Raw genomic sequence first — 25,756 nt, forward strand, 5'->3', positions numbered from 1 at the left:
AATAGGAAGGGCTGGGTTAAAGAAAGTTCACATTCTGATAGGGGGAAGGGGCATAGTGTCCCTGAGAGATGCACATACACTTAGGAGAATTGTTTGTGAAGAGAGCTTTTCTCTAGGCCTGTTCCTGGGAATGTATGGTAATAGCTACTCAGCCTGAATCTAGGAAAATAGGGACAGTTGCAGTCAAGAGTCTAACCACTTGGTCCTTTTTAGCAGGACAGGATATAACATTTCCAAGAAGTCCCTTTCAGATGTGGACTGAAATCTCTGAAACACACTGGCAATGCAGAGGAATAAAAGCATGGCTCATACATTATTCTTCCTTGCATAGCTCTGTAAACTAAGCCAAGCCACAAATATATTTTTCTTCTCGGCCTGTACAGTTTCATGGCAACAACATTTCAACAAGCCTTAGCAGAGATAAATTATTTCTTTTGCAGTTGAAATTGAAAAAGATTTCCATTGCAAAGGAGATTTTTAAAATGACAGTTTTTTTTTCCTGACATCCACATAGCACCCCAAGATGATTCTCTCACCAGAATGACAACACTGTGCCCTCACCTTCATGCGGTATTCACTGTACACACCTCTTCTTGAGGAACTTAAAAAAAAAAAAAGAAAAAAAAAAGCCTTATGACTTGGGCATTCATCCTCCTTCCTCCTTTAAACTGCACAGACATAAAGAGCATAAAGAGTTTTGCTGATATCGCATTGTAATAAAAGTTACATCACGGTCTGTATCTTGTAGGGCCAAGAATCTTGAAAGTTTGAGTTTGGGGGGAGAATGATGTGGAGGATTCCTCTTAGTAACAAAAAACAGCCAGAGTCATTTTCTGTTTTTACAGAAGATGCTGAAGGTTTATTAAACCCACGCATTTTCAAGAATGTGAGACTTTAGAAGAGTTCTCCTTATGGAGAGGTGGACTAGAGAGATACTCACACATGCAGATGCACACTAGTAGCCTCTTCTTCCTTATGCTCTAATGTAAATCCAGAGACTTTCTAGATTAATGGAATCCTTTTTCTTTCAAAGACTTAACCAGTACATGCCTTCGTGGAGGCAAGAGATCAGGAGGCTGTGACTACTTTTCTGGAGACTTCCATGCAGTAGCTGAATTTTATTCAGGATAGTGACTACCAGAAAATCACAGGATCTACTCATCCTGTGTAATTTACAGCCACAAAGAAATGCATACATTACAAAACTTCTTACCTCATGCCTGAATTTGACCTAAATTGCCCACACCCTTTGTGCACATCTCAACCAACTTCCTGGAGTCTCCTATGAAGTGGAGGAAGGGAAGGTTTTGTGCTTGCTTTTCCACAGGGCATGACATAACTCAGCAAGCCCAAAGAACAAGTAAGGACATATCACATAGAAAACACCTATTTGTATATTTCCATAAGAATAAATCATCCTGGCTGATCCAGAATCCTTATTTTGGAAGCTAAACATCTCAGCCTCATACAGAATGAAAGAAAATGACAATTAGGACATAGCAATGAATAATCATCCTTTTGTTAATCTATAAGTAGCTGAAAAATGAGTAGATTTTCTGCATTAAATTTTATTTGGAGCAGAAAATAAGGGAAACCAGAAACTTCTTTTTTTAAGAAAATGAGAAAAATAAAAAGTGAATCATCTGGCTCATTTTTGTGCTTCATTTTATTTCATTTTGTTTTTAAAAATTCCATAGATTGTTAAGACTTTTCATAGTTGACAGTTCCCTGAAACCTACCACTTTAGTTCTCAGCTAGTCCTGTGCTAGGTGAAACAGAAAGATAGCTCAGGTCCAACACTATCTTTCACAGTGAGTCACAAGCTGAAATATCTAAACAATTCAGCAATTTATTGATATTAAATTGGAGCTGACTTGGATTCTTTTGATCAAAGTGCTTCTGGAAGTCTCTCCTTGTGAGCCATTATTAACACTTTTAGTCTTTTTGCATATTTTCCTCAATATACTTGCAATCAATAATCACTGAATGAAGGAAGCAAATGCATATTTTAAAAAATCAAGGACACCAAGAGCATTTCAAAGTGATTTTCACTTAATGAAGGAACTGGTTCCAGACAACATAGATTTCATATAATTTTAGATAGAGTTGGCAGTTCAAAGCCAAATGTACTCTGTTTTAGAAAATAATACAGGGAAAGGCTTGTCAAGCAAGGAACAAGCTACTTCATTGAGATGCCTTTGGAAGTGACAGAAATAATTCCATTTCTATTTCAGGCAATCTCAGGCACACAACAGGGATCAGACATGCTCTCACTGATTATTCATTTATTACGTCTTTTAAATGGAAAAAGTACCTCAAAATTACCTGGCTATCAGAACAATTAACATAATTCTGAGTCATAGGATTGATGTAGCAGAGCATTTTGCCTATAAATACTGTAAAAACACTCATCACGCTTTGTATTGTGACTGAGTACATAACAAAGTAATAAGACATCAAAAACATCATCCTTTCTTGCAATGCACTGTTATGACATTAATTTCTTAACCTATTTTAAACCTGCCCACTCACTACTACTCTGCAATACTTCAGAGAGTTTTTAATTTATAAGTAATGTCCTAATAGCTGACATCAATGGAAAATATAGCATTCAGTGCCTCTGCAGATTTAGCCACGCACTGTTCAACAGTTTCTTAGAAAACATAACTTTTTGTTCCACAACAGTTCTTTTGCTTTAGTAGATAGCTAATTTCATACTACACATTTCCTAGAATGTCATTTTCTAATTATGGGGTAAATACAAAGCTTTTAAGAAAAAAAAACAATGAAAGTTATCTAACTCTGCAAACAGATGGAAAATAGTTATTTGGCATATCTGAAAAGTGAGTAAACTACTGAAATGAAAACCGAGGAATAACCTCTGCTAGCCTTTGTTCGGTCCTGATTTAACCTTTGACTCCTAATATGTAAAACCTTCTGTGTTTCCAGCAACTCTAGCAAGTTTCCACAAAGATTCCCCTGCTGACCACACTTCTGCATCGCATTCTTTACCAGCCTTCAGAAAACTTCGAAGATTTTTTTTCAGATATCCTCATTCCCCAAACATCCTGCCCCCAAATATTTTTGTATTCATCTACTATTATTTTGTCAGGCTGCAGAGTAAATGCACGTTGCAGACATGGTGTTCCTTATTTTAGCTAAGGCTTCCAGTAGGGATAAATGAGCAAAATGGAACACAGTCCCAGGAGATGGCTGTTTGCAGGATGCCAAACAGGGCTGTACACAGCACAGATGATTCACCCTGCTGATGGTGGCTGTTTCTCAAACTCTGAGCCAGAAGTGGTATAGTGGAAGAGTTATTAAAGATAATATTCTTCTTTTTGATACAAAATTTTGAATCACTCATTTTCAGATAGTTCTGAATTGCTGAAACACTTTTTTCAAGCTCATTTTATAAATGAAAGACAATCTTCTATTTAAATAACTATTTTCCTTTCTTTCAATACTTTTTTTTTTTTCATTTTTGACAAGGACCTGTTTGTTTCCTCTTCCTCTGAAGAGCTGAATAAATACCAACAGTGTCTATCTTTGTCTGAATACTCAGAGTCATGGCTGGAAAATCTTCCTTTCATATACATTACTATATAAATATGGACTTGACCCCATTTGTGGCCACATAACTGTGGTGCTGTTGAGAGAAATCTTCTGTACATAACCCTAAACCCACCTACTTTAATAGCTTCAGACCTGTTATTCAGTTATTCGAGCTGAAGTCTGATTTGGCTAGATTACAAATACCAGCTCCCATTCAAGTTCTCAGCTGCCTGGATTCGTGTTACCTGAAGGTCAGTGTAAGTCTGGACATAATATCTCATGACTGCTGTATGCACTGAAGTAATGATGACATGAATCACAAGTGTAAAACCTGTATATACGAGCAGCAGAATTTTCTCTGCAACTGACCCACTAAACTAACAGTCACCTCTGGAAGACGTCCGGATGCCTTGACATCTTAGCAACAATATAAAATAGCAACATTTCTTCTGGCTTTTCTTCCTGAAATGCAGCTATCTGCAGGAAATGTATCAGTTGTCACATATTAGCCAATTGAAAATGATGAAATTTATATAATCCCTCTAGACTGAGGGGAATCCCTTACTCCCACATGGATCTTCAACCACCCAAATTCCCCTGGGTGTTAGACTCTTCTGCCAGTCCTTCTTAAGTAGAAAAGTCTCAGTAGAGTCTCTCTTCCATAGCTGGATGTATATTTATGCAAAAAAAATGCAACTAAAATAAAATAATTCTGGTTCTATATACGGATAGGTGCTTGAACCTACATTTTCCACTTCCAGACCACTGGATCAGATGATATCCTGTGATGGAAAAGAGACAGTTGTTCTCAGTGTATCTTGCTGAAGCTGTATTCACCCTCCCAGACTTATTAAACATTTATTGGGCCCTAGAAAAAAAGACAAGAAGGAACCGTCACTGTAATTCACTGCTTTCTTATGATTGTCATCAGGGAGAAGAGAAGAATCCTTTTCCACTCTCTCCTCCAACTCAAAATTTAAATTTTTGAAAAGGAGCACTCTGCTTCATGGGAAAAGCAAGGCTTTCTTTTCTTACCCAAGAGCCTTAGCCACCTAGAGTTAATCTCATCTTCTTCATTCCTGCCTCTGTCCTAGTGAAAGTTTAATGATTCGCTGAAAAGCAGAAGTTAAGAGAACTCCACTCCAGGCTATTGTAAGATACTGTCTTAGTAAATTTGTTCTGGGCTTTGTTCCTCCTTCAGTGAGTGCTCAGGCTGCTGAAGGTCAAAAGAGGTCTGAGGTGCTGCAACAGCTGCCAACCTCTATATTTTTTATGCAAGGCCTTCCCTAGTAGGTGTGCATTGAATTTGTAAATTGAGTAAGAGAGATGGAGAAGATTTCATGTGAAAATTTTGCAGGAGTTATAAGTGCTGGAACAGGCTGCCCAGAGAGGTTGTGGATGCCCCGTCCCTGGACGTGTTCAAGGTCTGGTTGGATGGGGCCCTGGTCAGCCTAGTCTGTTATTAAATAGGAAGGTTGACAGCCCTGCCTGAAAGGGGAGGGTTGGAACTTGATGAGGAACTTGATGGAACTTGAGGTCCCTTCCAACCCCAGCTATTCAGTGATTCTATGATTCTAGAAATAGGTTTCTGAGAATTGGGAATTGTTGAAAAGGAATGCATTTCCAGCATGCTCAAGGGTAAAACCTCAGGGACTTAGCTACTGAATACAGGAGCAACTGTGAATTTGGACAACTCTAAAATAAGGCAGAATGAAATATTACATTTTGATGACTAATGTAGCAGAGTCTCAGTTGATTTCTTGTGTATTTTCCAGATTGAGTGGCTTAAATTCCTATACAGAGAAAAGAGCATAACTGCTGACTATAACTTCTGCATCAGCATTGCAGTGGTGTACCTGGGAGTGCACACAGTAAGGATGAAGATCCGAGATATCACCCATCTATAGAATTATCATAGATCACTTCAAGCTGTCATCAACTGCACCTCCAACGTAAGACGTGCTGTGCGGCAGGGCAGACGTGTGGGCTGCCCCTTCCATGCAGTGGGAGGCAGCCTCACCCAGATGGCCTATGGGCACCACACAGAATATATCGCAGTAACACGTCTATAGAAACACTGACACTTCCAAGAACCTTTCCCCAAATGCCTTGAGGAGCTTGCCTACCAGTTTTGCACTCTGTGTCATGATTGTATTACAGGAGAAACTCTGAAAATAGCACATTGCTTTGATCCTACTGCCAAAGGAAGAAATGGGATATCTGACAGCGGAAAGCTGCTGGTTGTAGAAGTAGGAGCACAGTCAGCAGAGAGGCAAGAGTGAGCACTTGGATTGGACTTCAGGGCTTGAAGTTACTGATTACCTTCACTTTATTGCAACACAGACTGGAGACAGTGAAAGATCTTGGTTTCCACGTCAGTCTTCTGTCTGCAACCATTGCATTTCCAAGAGGTCCATTTTTCCAGGAGGTTAGGTCAGTGAAAAGATCATTAGTCACACCTTTCATCCTTACGTTTTGCACGCAAATCTGTAAGTTGTGTGTTTACAGACAGCTTAGCTACTGACTGAGTAGATACAAATATAGAGAAGCACTAAACATTTGCCCCCAGAACTGCAGTGGTGAGATTATTTGAACTACAGGAAACGGATTGAATTCCTCTATACGCACGTTATTATAAAATGAAGTTTGTACATCGAGAAAGGAGTTTACACAACAAGTATAACAAGAATAGATCCTCAGAAGACCTCAGAAGACCATTTAGACCAGTTCTTTGAATTGAGCATTGTAAGTTGTCTACACAGACCATTTGTCTACACTATTCTTAAATATTTCTAATGTAGTACACTTCACAGATCTTACAGGAGAGCACCTTCAGTACCTTAACAACTGAACTGAACAGATCCTTCTCGTGTACTCAGTGAGCTCACACTTGGTGAAATTTAACTTAATTTGTGCTTGTTCTTACCTAATGGTACTGAAGAAAGATTTGCAATCATCTTCTTTACAATAATAATTTATAGCAACGGAATGGAGAAAAGTATTTCCAGCCCTACTGACATCAAGCAGAAAGGATATTTACCACATACACCAGTTTCAGCTCTTGTGAATGCAACCCTGCTTATTTAGAATGCCATAATTTTTACTCAGTGATCTGCATCTTTTTTCTTTTTTTTTCTTTTTTTTTTTTTTTTGTAATTCTATACCTAAAGGAAAACATCAAAATCTTGTTACATTGTTGGTTAGCTAACCAGTAAATTAAATCATTAACCATTCAACATTGTAGTTTAAGGAAAAAAACAGAAACCACTGTAAGCATGCAGAATAAATACGTCCCTAATTTTTCTTTCTAGAACAGACTTGTTCCTTTTTAAGAGCGAAACTCCCCACTGTGATGGAAATTGCTGAGCATAAAGTAATACTTTGATTTATGAAAGCCAAAGGGTAAACTGTATGATCACAAAACCTTTATTAAAGCTGAATGAATACTTGGATATTGGAACTTACAAATGCATAAAGAAAAATTAATTAATTGATATGAGAGGCATCAAATTTTGCCCTCTTGCTTTGGGTAAACTTAAGGAAATTGTTCTTATATAGAATCTTGCATTAGAATCTTCCTCAAATGGAAGCTTGTTTGAGAAAGAAAGTTTAGGCCTTCACTTATTGGAAAGTTTCAGAAATAGCTAAAGTGTGATTCTAGAATTAGTCACCACGAACCTGTATACACTCTGATTTACAAAGAGAACACAGTATAACCAGTAAAATCAGTATGTTTAAAAACATTAAATACATTTAAAACAAGAATACAGTAATGTCTGAGAGTGCTGCACTATTTATATTTTGAGATTAAAAAGTATTCTATTCCAACTCCAATAATATTCTCAGTGTATGGAAGAATATCTAATAGGTATGAATTAAGACCATGAAGAGAAAAAAACAGTGGCAGAATGTATGTTACATTACGAGAGCTAGTAGTCTTCAAACAACTCTATCGGTGCTGGAGTTCTCATAAAGAACTATATATTAGGTAACATGAGTAAAGAGAAGCAGAATGAAATTCACATTCCCTTAAAATGTAAATAATATTTCTTCATCATCATCTTTCTTTCTCTATTACAGCAAATATTCAGTCGTTGAAAAGTTGATATTTTATAGATCATTATATTCTACATTCTCCCACTTTTCTCAATTGAAGAATTGTATTATTAAAAACTACAGAAGAAATTTAATAAATTCAAGTGTTTCTTTTTTGTTTGGTTGGTTGTGGTTTTGTTGTTGTTGTTGTTTGTTTGTTTGTTTTGGTGTTTTGTTTTTTTTTTGTAGAAAACAAAATAACAGGTTGAGAATGGCTCTAAGTTAATCTAAATAAGCTACATAAACGAAGATGAAGACTGAAACCGTTTAGCTGGAAAATTGCCTGAATCACTACATTTTCTGGCAGGGGGAAAACAGAAGCAGAGAGATGTGAACAAAGTAATTAAAAACACTCTGAAAAAAAAAGCTCCATGTTGACTATGTTTGTGTATCTTTGCGCCTCCTTAGCCATTTTGCTATTAATGCAATAAGTAATATCTATCTATAAATAGGAGGAACCTTAGGAAGTTAAAAGTTTAGTACAGAAATTCTTGTCTAGAAGCCTACATAGTCATATACCCCAGCATTATTAATAGTCTTGCCGTGGCGTTTATGAGGTCATTCTACAGCTAATCAGTGAATGTAACATCCTTTAAAATTAAGCCTGTTATTCAGTTAAAACTCATCCACAAACATCTTCTCACTCTCAAAAGTCTTGTTAGAAACTTTAGTATGGTTTAGCAGGTCTTCCCTAGCTCACATGTACTGCGCATCTAATAATGGGCAGTCGACTTTAAGAATGGGATTTATCTTCTGGTGTAATTTTGCTTTATGAATCTATATACATGTCTCCAATTGATAAAACATCATCATAATTTAACCCTGCTGCACTACCCACTGCAATATAGTCTGCTGCTGTAGTGATATATTTTCAAGGCAAGGAAAACACAGAATTTAAAATAAAGCTTTGGAGGATCAGAAAAAATTGTTGCTGTTGTGTGAAAAACAGGCTGTCCTCCGCTGCAGCTCTGCATAACACATGGAGCTGAACACTGACTCATCATCTTTAGTTTATCAGACTAAAAATAATTAAAGAAAAATCAGCTGCTGCTAAGCATGATACAGGATGTAAAATAAAAGATAAAAAAGAAAGCTTTTTTCAAATGATGTAAGCTGCTGTTCATGAGGATTTGCCTCTTTGCATGTCATATCTCCTCCTTTTCTCACTAACTCTTCATGAACTCAATCTGGGCTCCTCCTCCTTCCCCCCATCTCTTATCTTCAGAGAGACCCTGCAGCTGTTGACATACACAGTGGTTGGCCTGGAAGAAAACTGGAGTGACTTTGCTGGGTTTTGTCCAGAAGTAGGCTGGTCCTTTTCTGCTCTGGTGCTCGCAACAAGGGGAACTACATGGGCTGGAAAGAGGCTGATATGTACTTGGCCTTGTCTCTAAGGCGGCAAATGGACAGTGAACTTTCTGAGTGCTGGGTAATACATCAAGATTCAATCCCAACACTGTCTGTCCATCACTGACTGTACAAAATTCTCCATAAGACAAATACTCTTCTTGTATAAATTCCAAGCAGCATATTAGAGGCTCGGTTCACTGTACCCAGTGCAGCATATACCACTGTTACTACTGTCCATACCTGGCATTTTGAGAGTGTGCGCACCTTGCTTTCCCTTCCACTTTTCAGTACTTCCCCAGTGGCCAGCAGTTTAGATATTCCAGTCTGTCCAGAAGAGTCCATGCAGGACACTTCAAGGCCTTGGCTGAGGTGGTGGCTTGACCTGAGAGAGGACAGTGGTGGCTGGCAAGTCGATGTTTAGACAAGGTCTTCAGAGCCTGGTGGCAAGCTGGGTGCACAGTACTCTCATTCTGACTTGTCGTAATGACACACAAGCTGTGAGATATTGTCTCAACTATTTCTAAAGGCTTTACTCCTTCCTCTACTGGCTGTGGCCCATCCTCAGGTGAGCACTTGGTCCAGCCTGGCTATAGATCATCATTTTTTAATCTTCTCAATGTTCTCCCAGGTCTGAGTGGAGAGACAGCTTCTTCTGAATATGAGTGCTGTAAGCCTTACATCTTGGCTCATTGTAGTTTTGCAAGACTTTTTCTTCTGCCATACAGTACATAGGCCTGCCAGCACAGTTCCCATTGCAATGCTCTGTCCTGACATGTTACACAAGTAAAAGGAGCATCACAGTAAGATGCAAGTCTGGAAGATGAAGTAATATCTTATTTATTAAGAATTGAACAAAAAAAATTAGGTGGTAGCAGTGTCTACAGTGCATTTCCTTAAGAATGGTGTCTGCGGAGTTAGCCACTCTAGAACAAAGCAAATTCATTCATTTCAGTCTACTACTTGTTTTACCCTAAAACAGACTCTGGACCCATAAGATGCCTAATGATGAAATAATAAAAAAAGGCCTTTTTGTTTCACTTTCTGGATAGATTCAGAGGGAAAGTAGGGAAATATTTTTAAAACTAACAGTAATAGCTCATTTAACAGTTGTTCCATTTCAGAATTTCCTATAGAAAATTTCTGATTGCAGATAAGGGCACAAATTTGTAGTGAATTTTTCATTTTCAGCAGAGTGCTATTTTCCAAAATGTTATTAGCCAAGAACTGTAATCATATAGGAAATCCAATGCTACTTAAATAGCATTATGAGAACAGTATCTTTGCAAGCTTTCATTCTTAGTAACACCAATACTTGGCCTGTGAATGCTGTATTCCTGTGGAACAGGTTAAATCTTGCAAACATAGCATGAATGAAGCAAAAGCTTGTATAAAGCTATAAAGAAAAACTCTTGAAAAAATTTTATTAGTCACTAGTGCTACTGGATCGTCGAGTTTTGCCAGTTATTCCTTCATAGAATCCAAAAGACGTCTTTTACAGTTTTGCAGGTTATATTAAAGTCAATTTTTTAAATTGGTTTTAAACTTTAAAAAAATGGGAAGAGAGTGCAAGCTAATCCATGTAGTGTGAAGGCACTGTAAGCCTCAAGTGTTTTACATAATTGAGTTGTGTAAATGACGACAAGAAGTGGCAGACAGAAAGAGTAGCAGTTTTGGATTCGGAAGACGAGAGCTTAACATTGAAATATCACAAATTATCTATCAGTTACTTATTTTATGTTCAAGTATCTATTTTACCTTCAATTTTATGAGAAAGGACTCTGTAGATAAAACACCCTGTTGGACAACTAAGGCTCAATGACCCATAGATGTGCTCTCCCAGAGCACCAGAGAAGATTAGGGATTGGAGGGACTCTCACATTTGTGCTCCTTTTCCCTTTATACAGGAGTGCTCTCAGAGATAATGTTTATAACACACATTTGAAGAAAGCTCTGGAAATGAAGTAGACTGAAATAAAGCCTTAAAACTCATTTTTTTTCTGCAGCATCAGTACAGAGCAGATCAGTAAATTATATTTCCTTTGCTCACTCTCACTGAGTAGCAGAATGTTTACAGTATGTGCTTCTGTTTAAGTGTACAGCTTACTGCAAAAGGGCCACTAGTGCTGATGGAAAGCTTATAAAAGTTCTACAGAAGTTTGCACTTCTAAATCTGACAAAATTTGTTGGTTTTTTTTTGTTGTTTTTTTGGGTTTTCTTTTGCAAATTGCCCAATTCAAATCATGTGCTGTAAAAAAGTGAACAGTTCTCCCACACATAATGCTGACTCACACATCAAAGATTACTGAGGCGTTGCTTCCCCGGAGGATTAATCAGTTACTCTGGGGAAACTGTAGAATGTTTATCCCTCCCTCTTCATGACCATTCATGAATCTACTGAATATTTCACTGCTGCAGGCAGCATCTCTGATCTGTGTTCTGGCAGGAGAATATTTCTTCTTTTCTGGTTTAATTTTTGGAGCTTCAAAAATGCAAATGGCCTGAGAAACCTAATGAGTTTTGTATCTTTCCAAAATCTTCAGACAAAAGGCTTTGGTGAGAGAATTATTGCAGATTGCTTTTAATTTGCTTTAGACCAATGCTGATTGCTGTGTTTCCAGTGCACAATTTAAGCAACAAGAAGACAGCAGTGAGAACAGAAACCTGTTTCTGATGCTATATACATATCAGTTATATGATGTTATATACATGTAAAGCATGTAAGTTGTACTAGCGCTATTATTCAGTGTGAACTAAGTTTGGCATAAGTGCTTGCTCATATTAAGGATTTGAAGAATTCGGACTTTCCTTAATTGCAAAGTGATTCCAGTATTCTAAATAATTCTCTGTGCTCTTTCTTGCTCGCTGTGCAAATCTATCCAATTCCCACTGTCCCCAGCTCTCAAACAACTGCTGTGGACCCTTTCTAGACTTTTCCTTCCTGCTGGTAGCCTGCCTGCCTTTTCCTCTCTCCCAAAAGACCTTGCTGTGTTTGCAGGAACCTGAATGTCAGACAAGGTTGCAACCTGAGCTACTGCCCTTACTGGCTCCTAGCTGCACACTGATTCCTAGAGCAAGCCCAGGAATATGGCAAACCCTGCTGAAGATTTAGTTCACCTTTGGCCCTATTTCAGCCAAACAGCAAGGTAGAGGCTTAATTTTAACTGCATCTGCAGTGCAATTAGCTGTGTGCTTAGAGTTAATAGATGTATAATTAATTTCCATGAGGATCATACCTTAGCAAGCATGCCCTCACTGGCATGCAATGTTACACTTGCAGGTAATTGAAAATCCTTTTGAAACTTCAGTGTAATTTCTGTTCTGAACAGTTCTAGAGAAACCTACTTTCCTTCTTTTTGTAGTATATTTATAGAAAATCCATCAACTTATGCCATCAATTCATTTTTGCATCTTATTTGTTAATATTCTCCCTAGAAATGCGTAAGTCCAGTAATTTTGTTATGATATTAAAGCCATAAATAAAAAAATACATTAAACACACTGCAATTTTTGTACGATACTTATTTTTATTGGGATGCCACTTTTAATCTAAGACCATTATTTTCTGCAGAACATTTATCTGTGTACATCTCACTGTCAAGAGGCTGTAAAAAATCAGTGGTCTACAGAGCCAAGAGGGAAGTACTGCTGCTCCAGATGCCATCCAATTCCCTTGAAAAGACAATGAAATACTTATTCAAGATTGCAGGCCACAATACTGAAGTCAGTAAGCCTTTGTCATTCATATTAGCTGGGATTGTAAAACATACTTCTCGGATGGATTTACATTCTTCCCTATTCTTTATGCTACATACTATTTCTCTTAAAATAGACTCTTTTTCATCAAAAGAATCTATTTCTTCTTTGATCTGTTATAGCATTTTCGAAAGCACATGGGACAGATATTTTCCTATTATGTCTGGTGTGTTACTGCAGCATTATGGAAGCAAATGCATAAAGATTCACCGTGAGCGTCCAAAATGAACTCTGTCCTTCTCTGCTGCTTTATGCCAGGATGTGCAGACTGGCTTTGTCCCATTCTTTCCCATCAGTGCCCTCTCATTCCCATTGTTGTTATTCTTATGTCATGGTAAGTATTTCAGAAGATTGCTTTACAGTTGACCAGGCTAGAAGGTCATCCTTGAACTGTTATAGCCTGTGAAGGCTATGGAGTGTTTTTGATGCATTAAATTACAGGGGGAGCCTGGCATTTTGGTTTAAAAAGAAGCTATATTTTGACTGTTCCTAGCACACTTTAATTCTATCACAGCTATCATTTTCCTCTGCTGACTTGAATCACTTGCTAGATCTCAGCTCTTAGTTCAGCTGAATCTTGTCTGTGTAAACTTGACCGTATCTTGAACATTGAGATTTTTTATCTTTTGTCCGTCTTTAATGGTAGTGCAGTGTCAGCTGTCTTCATTCTGTGACTGCTGGGTGAGGTCTTGGCTGTGAAGTCAGTGGGGATTTTGCCACGGAATTCAATGGGGCTAAGGTTTCACTCAACGTATTTTTTGTACTCTGTCTGTTTTATTCTAAGCTAAAAAACACTCTTTAAAAAGCTTTTAGATTTAGTTCTTGTATGAAATACTCTCCTTTGCCAGAGAAAAATAAATAGGTGTTTTTAAGCTATGAAGTGTGGTGTCTTTCAACTGTTTGAACAGCAAAGAACAAAATATGGGAAAAAAACTGAATTTTATTAAAATTTAATATTAGGTATTAAGCTAATTTTCCAAATACTAAATATGTTATCACTATAGTGATAAACAGGATACTTTTAGAACAGTATGAAATGTAAGTACTGATTTTCTGTCTAAAGCATGATGTTGTGTTGCCTGTCAAAATCTGAATATCATGCAACAGCCCAGTCTTTATACTTGTGCATTTTTCTCAAGAAAATTTCAAATTTAGATAAAACACCTCTATATTACTTTACCTTGTCCAGTATTTAGAAATGAAATCAAATTGTCACTTCCTTTTGATGTGATCATTCTCTGACTGGAATAAAGAAATCAGCTGGGCTTGCCAGAATGCAAGGCCTAGAACATCATGCAGCAAGCAAAGCAAGCATTCAGAAATGCAGTTTTCAGAAAACCTGCTAAAAATTGTGCAGAAACCCATAAAAATACAGAGCAGAAAACAGTGAACACACACTCAGCGTTGGTTGAAGAAAAAAACCAACAAACCACTTTTAAATGATCTTTACTGGAGAGCTGGATATTGGGCTACTGGAGCAACACCTCTTGGAAAAAAAGCACCTCTCTTGTTCAAAAAGCAAAGCCAGCATCATGTGCAGAGCAGAGGGAAGGAAGAACCCTGCCTCTGTGCACCTTCCCTGCTGCAGGGTGGGCTCTGTCAACAGCCCAGTGTGGGATTATTATCTTACATTAGGTTTCATTTTAAATAATACAGTGTTTGATTTTTTTCCCTTCCTAGAAGTAGCATCTTTTTCTCAAGTCTTCTCTTGGTTTCTTATTTCAAGTTGATAATGCAGTGACATTAGCATTTTATCCAGTGACACAAGAGATGTACTTACACACCTGCCAGACAAAAGTGATTAGTGTGTAGGCTGATACAGGTGAAAGACATTTAAGCTGTAAGAAGACAGAAAAGTGAAATAACATTTTAAAAAATCAGGAATTTTCAGCATAGTCTGTGCTACAACACTGGAAATTTATAAAAAATAAAAAATCAGTATACAAATACTTTGGGTTTACTGTATTAGCTGTGCAAATGATACTCTTATGGCAGTGATGTTGCTATAACTACTCATGCATAAAGCAAATGAACTGTAAGTATCCAGTATCTGTCATCGTATTCTCTTCCACAAGTGTTTCCTAAATGTTGACTTTTGCAACTCTTTTTTTTCCATTTCATGTTCTACAAATTGAAAGGTCTTGCCTTTGACTGTCTGTACCTGACCCATGACATATTTTGGCAGCCTAAAAAATATATGAACACACTGAGTACACAGAGATAGGCAAAAGTGTATAACATGAAAACTGCATATTCAAATACCTACCTGGTTTCTCAGTTTCTGCATGCAGCACCTGAATTTGACACCTATGAATGTCAACTATGGATTATTAGGCTCTATTTTTAATGACTTAAAAAGTTAGAAAGAGTTTAGAGACAGAACGTATGACCTTTCACCTCTGGTTAGAGGAAGCATTCTGAATAGTCATTTTTCATACAATCTCAAAAAAAAAAGCTGATTTTTTTGTTCTGCACTCTTATGTTACCGTCACCACCCAGTATTCAAACACTTTTGAATAAATATTATAAGAGGCTGTGGGGTCCATGCTTTGGGTTAGGGTCCAAGTCCTATTATTTGTGTTCTTTTCCTCATTAACTTACTGTGTTTTTTTCTCCAAGCTTCATCCACTTTCTGCAATTTTTTCCTCATTGTTAGGGTTTTCTCAGTGGCCATGGGAGCACTCAGAAGTACATGTGAGACTGATGGTTTTCTTTCACAGCAGTTCTGACCCTCTTCCCCCAGCCCTCCCTTTCTCTACTAATACTTTCTATTTCCACCACCCTGCACACATTTCCTGTATGTTTTCTACCACTGTTTTTGTTCTTGTGTATGTAACCAATTGCAAAAATGCATTTGACATCTTGGTCTCAGGTGGACACGTTTGCGGCCATTTCTGTTTCTTTCTGCTAGAAAGCTATGCGAAAGGAGATGAGAAAATTTTGTTTCCTGCTTTCATATGTTATGTGCTTAAGGTCAGGTGGGTTTGGCACTTCTAAGGAGCAGAGCTGTTATAAATAAAACTCTTGAAGAGGGGTGAGGGTTGCTTTTTATGGCATTGAGATTGGACTAATTAAAGACTTTGAAGATTAAGATGAAGGCTCTGAGTAGAAGAACCACCCATCAGAAAAGTTTCATTTCCTCTGGGTATGTGTTGGATCACTCATCAAAGCTGCTGGGAGTTGCCTCAAAGTTTTGTAGTGATAACAATCCCAGTGGCATGAAGCCTACATACTTCTAATGCAAAATAAGTTTTCTAGCCCTGTACTCTTCATTATGGACGCTCTTTAGGAAATCAGACTGCGAATACCAGCAGACAACATTACAGCCCTACAAGCTGAATTCTCCATTCAAAGTAAACAAATATGAAAGTTGATCCTCATCTGCCCTGGTATATATTTTGGGTTACGTCTGTATTACTGAAGTGTTGTTGCTGACTTAGCTATGCAGGAGTGAGACTCACAGACAGCACAAGAAGTGAAACACACGTACTTGCAAAACAGGTTAATGGTGCCTACCAAGAGACTTCTATGCTCTTCTGGCGGCTGTGCAGATGGAGAGTTAACTGTGGTATTGAACTACGTAAGATTTGCTCAATTTACAAGGAGTCAGAACTTGCTAACTGGGTAATGTCAGTGTTTTAATGAGTTGGACTATATTAAAATTAGAATGATTAATACACATAGCTGACCTAACCAAAGCAAAACCGAGATCTCAGAAAAGTCTTAGGAACATTTTAAATTGAGCTGAAACTAATGTTTAAAATATTTCATCACCAACTGATAAGCCAGTCTCATGGCTAAAAAAGAATATTTCAGGGTCATCTTTAGCAATGTGGCAAGATTTGCTATTAAAGTATCCTGGGAACCTTTCTTGGCTGGTCAGTACTCTAGCACAACCTTTCTCATGCTAGTGTAATCCAGCTGAGAATAATTCCTGGGAAAGTTGTTTCTGTGATTATTATTCCAGTCTGTATTATTTATTCAAGCTAATAATCTATGAGTCTATTCATAGAATTATAGAATCATAGAATGGCCTGGGTTGAAAAGGACCACGATGATCATCTAGTTTCAACCGCCCTGCCATGTGCAGGGTCATAATTCATTATTCATTACATTATTCAGTAATGATTTGTCTCAATTTGGAATTCCTATACAAAAAATTTCAACTTAATTTCATAACTGGAATTTAGTAAGCAAAAAAGTAAAGTCTATTATTTTTCTTTTCTTGTAATAGCCTGAACTGCACCATTTGTTGTACTGACTGTAGTAGCAGAACTGAGAAAACAGGATTCAGTCACCACAGCCTCTTGCCAAGATCCATATCTGTGTTTTGTTGACATACTAAAGGCAAGCTGCATAACTAAGGACTATTTTCCAATAGCTTCATAGCACAAGATATAAGTTACCATTCTTACATTCTGTACATGAGTATTTCTCATCCTTTAAGATTCTGTTACCCACCAGCAAAACAGCTAGACTCGGAAGTTCACCTCAATGTCATGAATGTTCACAAGCTTTGGAGTAGTTTTAGATATTTCTTTGCTTGAACAAATGCAATATCTATCTGAAGTGGTGCAGCCACTTCATCCAAAATCTCAAGTGACTTCTTCATCCCATGCTGGGGCAAGATTAGTGGCCTGCAGCTCCTTCTGGGCTTTTTCTGATCTCAAATTCTGGCTCAGGGAAAAAGAGAATCAGCACCTGTTATCTGTGCTAGGCAATCAGTCAGACTCTTAAGGGCTGGAAATTAATCGACTCTTTCATTACTGGTGATGGAAAATGATATATGTTTCTTCAGCTGAAGACTTTTTCCCGATACTGGAGAAAAGTGGAATTTCACTATCATCCAAGTGTTTATCTTTTTTTTTTTTCCTTCTTTCTTTTTTTCTTTTTCTTTTTTCTTTTTTCTTTTTTTTTTTTTCCAGAACACAAGCAAACAGTAATCACAGGTTCTTGGGCCCAGACGAAAGGAAATTGAAGCTGTCGTTTTCCTCTGCAGCTGTCCTATGTCAAAGCCATCTACTGTACCTAATACAGGAGTTCTTGCTGCAGGAGCCCTACCAGTCTTGTGCAATTCTCAGTAAGGTTTCTGCTAAACTTTCCAGAGATCACACTTACCTAAGATTTTTCATAGCCTGACACTTTCTGCTCCCCTTCATCTCTGCTTAGCCTTTTGCAGGACACCCAAGAGACTCATGGATTTTGTGGAACTGGGTTGGATTTTGGCAGCATTGCTGCTGACAGCTACCCTTTGAGATTGAGATACCACATTTTTAAAAAGGAAATGAAGTATTCCTGTCCTTCCCACTCATATCCTACCAAGCAGGGAAACAACCCAGCAGCTATGAATAAATCTGAATAGAAGCCAGTTTTACACAGAACACCAAGGGTTATATTGTCTTTGCATTTAGGTAAAATAATTTTTCCCCCCACTGAATATTGACTGAGTGTATACTAATTTCTCTGCTGAACTGGATCCAGACTCTGCTCTCTGATGTGGAAAGAGGTGGTAGAAGAAGGAGAAAGGTTTTCTCAGCATTGAGCTGCAGGCTGTCTAGCTGTACAGAGTGTAATGATGCAGCTCAGCATCCCATGTGGCACTTCTGTGTGCCTGGAGCTACAGGAGGCATTTTTATCCCTTGGCCCTGATGCCATTCCAAGAGGAGCTAGTGTCACAACAGCACATGCATGTTTCAGAGCATTAGCTTGAAAGTTACATAACCTAAATATGTACTGGAGATATGACTGCAGTATTAGCTATGACTGTTACTCTACATTCCAGCGTAGGCTGACACTAGGAAATGATAATTGGATTGTTTTGCTGAAATGTAGGCAAGAAATTGAGAATCAGCAGTTATGTGCTGTAAGTAAACTTAAAAAATGCAAGCAAAATAAAAAAAAATAATCCACTGATTCAAAATGTATGTGTATGGAAAAAATGTAATGTACCAAACATTAGCTTCATTCCCTGAAAAAGGACAGGGAAGATATCAGTATCTCCCCAGTGAAGAAGAAACATACAGAAACTGTAGGCAGTTCAATTAAGAAGAAGCCAAAGCATTTCTAAAGAGTGGACTTTCATTTTTGATCATCTTGAATAGTTTCTTCTGAATAACTACTGTGCTGCACAGATCGCAATGAAAGAAAAATAGCAGGCTTCTCTGGAAGATCAGACAGACCTTTAGTTCTGCAATGGTGGAAAGCTGCACAGACTCCTCGAAAGCTGTCATCTGGCACACACTTAGGGATTTTAAATGCATAAAACCAGTAGGTCTAATAATGAAACTAATGAGGCTAAGCATTCTTACTGTTCAGAGCGCAAAAATGCCCAAAGCTTAGTCAGTGATGGGAAGACAGTGAATTCACTGTAGGGGTAAATTAAACATCTTTCAAGGGAAGAGCAATGTGACTAAGCTTTTTCATACGTGGGACATATTTCACATGCAGTTTTTACACAGAGACTAAAGATTTGCATATTCTAACACTAACAGAAAGAGTGATATGCAAGGCCAGTGCCCACATTTGGCTTGTGCTATGAGAACACATTAGGCAATCACTGATAAGGTTCGTTTTTACTGCCAGAACACTATGATGAGATATTTGTGTAGACTTTCAGGAACATAGGTCTGGAAACAACATTGGCTCTTGTTTTTTTCTCCATTAGCAGTATATAGGCAATATTTTAGCAATGTAGGAAGTATTTTCTTTTCAATAACAAGGGACAACAACCTTAAGTTGAGCCTTAAGAATTTTGAGACTGGACTTGAGGAAACTTTTTTTTCTGAGAGGCTGGTACAGTTCTGGTAGAGGTTGCCCATGAAGTCTGCAGTTGCCCTGCTTGGAGATGTTTGGGACTCGTCTAGGAAAAACCCACAGCCAACCTAATCTAGGGCTAGCAGTAGTCCTTCTTTCCATTGGTGATTGGGCTAGTTGACCTCCAGATGCCCCTTCCAATCTATATTTCTGAGTCTATGGATTGTCTTCATAAAGGCAATGAAATTTCTTCATAATTTCCTGGATAAAGAGAGTTTTGATCATGTAAAATAAGACAGAACTAAGCTTGCCATTTTCAAACATTCTTTAAAGCTTAGCACCACAGAATTTATTCTTACACTATATCTCTATGAGTTTCATGTATGGACATACATGTAAATGCAAATATATGCAGATATGTGTGTATACATGCATATATGTAAGTTTGCATGCTTTAAGTAAGGCTGAAAGATGTTTCCGAAGCCATAGAAAAGTTGTGGAGATGGTGTTATGCAAGCTAAAGGCAAAAGCATTCACTATGTGAGTCACATGCTAGGACTTGGAAAGCAAGAACTATTTTTAATTCTTTTCTTGTACTAGGTCTGGATCAGATTTCTAGTTGACATAGCATTACACCTCCAGTGGCTTTGTTTGACAGAGATATGGCATGAGTAATTTAGTTGCTATCTGATGGAAAATAGTGTGGAGATATAGGCCCTGTTTTGAATGCTTTCTGGGCTAGATTAGGGTAAAGAAAGATACTCTACAATACATGGCCTTGAAGAGTCATCATTGTCAACAAAAAACTGAAAGTCTATTGTGGTGTCTGTAGGAAGCTGTAGAGTTTCACCCACATAGTTATTAGAATCAAAGTATTATTCAGGTTGGCAGAGAGCTCTGGAAGTCATTGAAAGCAACCTCTTGCTCTAAGTGGGACTAAATCTGAAGTTAGATCAGGTGGTTTAGAGTTGTGTCTGGTTATAATCCACAGTCACGTGTTTCGGTGCCTCACAACACTATGAGGAATTTATTTTCTTGCATTAAATCATAATTTTCCTTGCTGTGGCCTGAGAACCCTATCTGTCCTCCTTTCCTTTGTACCTCTGAGAAAAATTTGATTATCTTTTCTATAATTCTCCGTTAATAGTTCAAGATATTTAGATCTCCCCTTCCCCTTCTCCACTTTAAACAAATCCAGATCTCTTCATTTCTCCTTGTATGCATTTTCACCAGACCCCTATCCTTAGTGCATATCTGTTGAACTGTTTGCAGTCTGTCCGTATCTGTGCTATACTGAGGAACCCCAAACTCCATACAGTATTCCCAACATCACCTTATTAGTGCTGAAATGCTAAAATTTATTTAACCACAGAGATGATAGAATGGCACTGACAATTGCCATGTAAATCCTAAACTGGGATGAAGGTGTAAGAACTGTTAACAGTTTCTTGTAATGGATCAGCATGATAGTTTTCTGAGAATCTATTTAAGAAAGAAGTCTGAGAGAGATCAGCATCCAAATAATATGAAAGTGAATATTATAACAGAAACTCTTGTTTCTTTTTTGTCTCTGCGTACTAAGCTATTTTTGTTCTTTGTGAGACAACAATTTCATACCTTGGTGATTTTGAACAAAGTACTACTTAAAATTGAAATGTCAACTTGATTGGAAAAAGGATCCAGAAGTCACTAAAAGGAAAAGTCTGTGACAGATTTGGTTGTTGTTTTTTTTTTTTTTTTCAGTCTTGCTTGCAATTATGATTCTCTTTTTGAAGTTTAGATAATTCTGTGGTATTTGCAAAAGGTGCGTAGGGGACATGTAGAAGATTTTGAGAGAGGAACTAAAATCTTATGAGTAATGCTTGTTTTTTTTTTGGTGTAATTCTTTAGGCAATTATTAATGCATGACTAATTTCATGTTGTAAACCTTTCTGATATATTTCTAATCTTTCAGTCACTAGCATAACAGGTACTATTATGACATGGAAATACGCAAGCCCACTTACCCTTGATAAGCACATGGTCAGTTGACCTAAAATACAGTTGCTATGAAGTTTTACCTTTTCAAGTATTCATTCTTGTCTCAAATGTACAGCCACAAATGTCAATACACAAATACATTTTACATACATACATTTACCCATTAATTCAAAACAACAAGTCAACTACTTAATTAAAAGTTATTTTAACATCAACTCAGCATTCCTCTGTTAATCCTGTTCTCACTAAGACAGTGCTGCTATTGATTCTGATTTGACTATTAGATAGGAATCTGTTGCCACTAAGCTTGCATTTGAACATGTACATATTCCACAATGTTGCTTTGGAATATTTTGGAGTGCTGCATCAATAGAAAACTGAATTCCTCCCTCATGAAATTGTATTTGTGAGGTAGTGTACCCTGAGAGTCAGGCCAAGTGAATAATAACCAGTAAAGCGAATGGGAGCAAGGAACTTCCTGCTTTCTAGCACAACTATTCTCAGGAGCACAGCTGTGATCTGTATACTCCCCAGAGAGAAGAGGCCAATGCAAGGTAGAAAGAAAAGGGATAGGATGACAGCATCTCTTTGAGGTTTGTCTTTTTCTGCCCTGTTCCAGAAGATTATTGTCACAGGAAATGGAGTAGTCTGCAATCAGAAAGATAGGCAGACACCATTATGACTGCCCTGCAATGAGAACAACTCCTGAAGGACAGAGGTCAGCCATAGCCGGACCCTTCTAACCTCTTCATTTTTGTAATTGTCCTAAGAGAAGAACAGCACTGATTCTAGACCTATGTTATTTTCCCCTCTCCGTCCAATAAAAAATTCATTACATATAAGTATGAGAGATACATAATCCTCAGCATATTTGCTATTTATTTTGATAGGTTCTATAAGATTAAGAACGTTATCTGGAAAGCCAGCTGTGTCCTTTACTTCTACTCCTCCCTGTTATTGATAAGTCCCTTACTCAAATGGATGACATGTTGAACCTCGTTGCACTGACATTTTGGACTTTATCTGCTGGTTCTTATCTCTTCTGCCATGCAAAATACGTAAATGAAAACCCCAACTTCTGCACGTTAACAAGAAAAAAAAAAGATAAAAAAGAGAAGAAGCACGTATATTCCTTCTGCTATTTTCTACAAGCAGAAGACCTGAATGCTAATGAAAGTACAGTCCCTAATATCAGAGCAGAATATCAACAAGGAGCATGAGTCCTACTTCAGCAGTAAGAAATATACTGCAGCTGCTGCATCTTTCTCAGTACACGTGCAGATGGTGCAGGATGTTTCCTGTATCAGTCAATGCTATGTGTCCAGAAACAAATTGCTGCTCTTATTGCTTCTGCCACGTCTAGCAACCCAGGTAATGAGTAGCTTATATCATGGCAGGCATTTCACACAGACAGAGAACAGTCTGCCTCAGAAGACTTAGATTTATGTCAACCAAATACACACAGACACAAAATGGCAAGAGGAAAAAGTTTGTGAGGAACACAAGACCTGTAAGAAACATGATGTGAAGATGGCTCTCTTTGTAGAGTCAAAATCCTTCTGGAATGATCTCCTCTTTCCTGCTCCAACATACATGACCACATGGTGAATTCATGCACAGACACATCATTTTCAAAGGACACCTGGGACTCACAGTGAAGAACAGCTCAAATCTATTATTGCCTGACCCTCACAGGTGACAGCCTGTTAGCCAGCAACATTCATTGCTGGTGGACTGATTCTGATGGGGTGTTTGTGGAGCAAAGTTTTAACTGCAAGGGCAAATAGAAACCGGCATGTTTGTGTATACCTCTCTCACTTGTGCCTGGTATTTGTGACCTTTCTTATCAACTGAATAATAAAATTAATAGGATAATCAATTTTCTTTTGGTGGATAATGAATGCAAGAAAAATAATTATGTGGTTATGCTTTTATTTCATGTTAATTATTAAGTGTTTATGCTCATGAACCCTTTGCTTACATAAAATAGCAGGACAGTTAGAAACTATTAGAAAAGTTTATGAATCTAGATTTGCATTAAAACATGTTGTTCAGAACACATACATTGAAATCAGTGAAACTTCAGCTGAATGGGAAAAATTAAAGTCTAATTTTTATGTTAAGGACTGCAACAGAGTTTTACAATACATGACAGAACATAATACTATGCTTTCAAGTGAGATAGACAGAATTTCCAAAGCTTTCTGAATGTTTTACTGCTTAAAATTACTTTAGATATTAGAAGTGGGGTATTTTATGAAGTGAAAAAAAGAATAAAGTGACATTTTATGTTTCTTAATGGCTTTCATAAAACCAGCAGCCTGGCAGGTGAAAGCATTACTTTCATTAGAAGCAATACTGTACATACTATTATATAGCTCAACCACATATTAAAAAATACCTCATGACACTGAAAGATCTACAGTTGGAAGAATCAAGTGGGATAAGTTCAGTGTTTGGTTACTGAGAAAAATCATACAATCAAAGAATCACTCAAGTTGGAAAAGACCTTGGAGATCATTGAGTCCAACCATGACCTAACCATGCTACCCTAAGTAACAACGCCCTGCTAAATCCTGTCTCTGAGCAAATGATGGTGTATATAACATTACCGAAAACTCCAATGTTTTGGGAAAGGATTTACTGTTACAAAACTTTTAAAGAATATAGTATTTAACAGAAATGAATCTTCTATGCTGTTTGATACTGTAGGTTTTTTTAGAGACAGACAAATACTTAGAGACTGTATTATCTGAGGGAAAGGTATCCTCTTAACCAGATACCTTAGTATTTACTAAAAAAAAAGAAAAAAAAAGAAAATATAATTTGGATGGGATACTTTGTTATTCCCAGGTTAGTATTACAATCTTCAGTGTTAAAAGGGCAATTGTGTACACATTTTTGGTTACAGGTTATGGTAAATGCAAGATTTATTTGCGTAAATCCAATGTGGCTTTTGTTAACTGCCATCAATAAAGTCTGACACTGCCCCATCTCTTTATAACTGTGCATTTTTTTCTTGTAAAAAATCAATGTTTTATTCTCTTATGTTTGCCGTTAGCTCTTATTATGGTATCAGATTTTATTCTGGTAGTTAACAAATTTTGCTACTGCACTTAGAGGCACAGTAGAAGTGATTGGAATTGTCATGTTAATGAAACTCAGGTTTAATAATTAAACCCTGGTAACTAGAGGAAAGAATATGCCTTCTAAAAATTCCTTCAAGGCCTGTGGCTAAGTAATTGTTATGCAGGTTTAACTCATTACAAATTTTCTGAAATTGACTATTCAAAGTTTTTACTGCGAATTGCATAACATCTTGTGTACCTTTAAGCAAAGGCGCACGTAGTACCTTTACACTAATTTTAGTACTGAATATAATGATGTTTTTCAGGGCTTGTACATGTTTCGTACTCTCATTGTAACAAGTTACTACTGCCTTTTTCTGAAACCTTTGCTTGGCACACTTCGTTTAATGGCAAATTGCCTGGGTACAGGCAGCTGTGAAATGGCATTTCTTTGCTTTTTAAGTCAAGTAGCACTTATCTGTGCACAAAGGGCAGTGCTGGTAGTATTGAACAGAGAAAAGAAAGAGGGAGCAATTTGCTAGTTCTACAGACATTTTCTGTAACCAAATAAATTACTTTATGTGAATGAGTTCTTAACTCTGAGCGCACGAGGTGGTACATTAGATAACTGCATATTATCCACTCTCCTGGATCAATGACTCTGAACAGCGGGTGTTCTCCTATGTGTTTATTCCTTCTTTTGGTCAGTGCATTTGGTTTGGCAAGCATTTGAAAAACATTCAATAGGAAATGACCAATTTCCTTGTATCCTTTCCCATTAATAGAAACCTTCAATTCCTTGCAGAAGATTCTTGGCTGGGAGAAAGCTAATACACTTTAACAGTCAGGCAGCCCTAAGGAGATCACTTACATACTAGCTTCAAACATGCTGCTCAGTAGGCTCAAGGTCATGGCTTCTCTAACTGTTGTATAATTGAAAAATTTTGTTAATTTTGTTAGCTGCGTTATTATTGCTGTATGTATGTTAAAGAATATTCCTTTGCAGGCGCTGGTGTAGCAGATTAGATCAGAATTATTTTATTGTAACAAAATGTATGTTACATATAATGTATAAGTGTAGAAGTGTCCTTCCTCCATTATGCTGCTGTATAAGTGAATCCAGTCAAAAATAACAAAATATCTTGGGTAAAAGATCAGGGAAAGAGCTGTTAAGAGTGTTCTGAATTTGCAACTATTTTTAC

General features: G+C 37.4%; 1 long non-coding RNA gene across 1 annotated transcript; it reads left to right on the top strand.

The window, feature by feature from the left end:
* The first annotated feature begins 11,075 nt into the window (after nucleotides 1–11,075).
* On the top strand, nucleotides 11,076–14,561 carry LOC104910390 (uncharacterized). Its single transcript, XR_793027.4, has 3 exons — nucleotides 11,076–11,553; nucleotides 11,996–12,143; nucleotides 12,569–14,561. It is a non-coding gene; the product is annotated as an uncharacterized LOC104910390 (long non-coding RNA).
* The last annotated feature ends 11,195 nt before the right edge of the window (nucleotides 14,562–25,756 follow it).

Source organism: Meleagris gallopavo, chromosome 3 (genome assembly GCF_905368555.1).
Source record: "Meleagris gallopavo chromosome 3, MGAL_WU_HG_1.1, whole genome shotgun sequence".
In the NCBI taxonomy this organism is placed as follows: domain Eukaryota; kingdom Metazoa; phylum Chordata; class Aves; order Galliformes; family Phasianidae; genus Meleagris; species Meleagris gallopavo.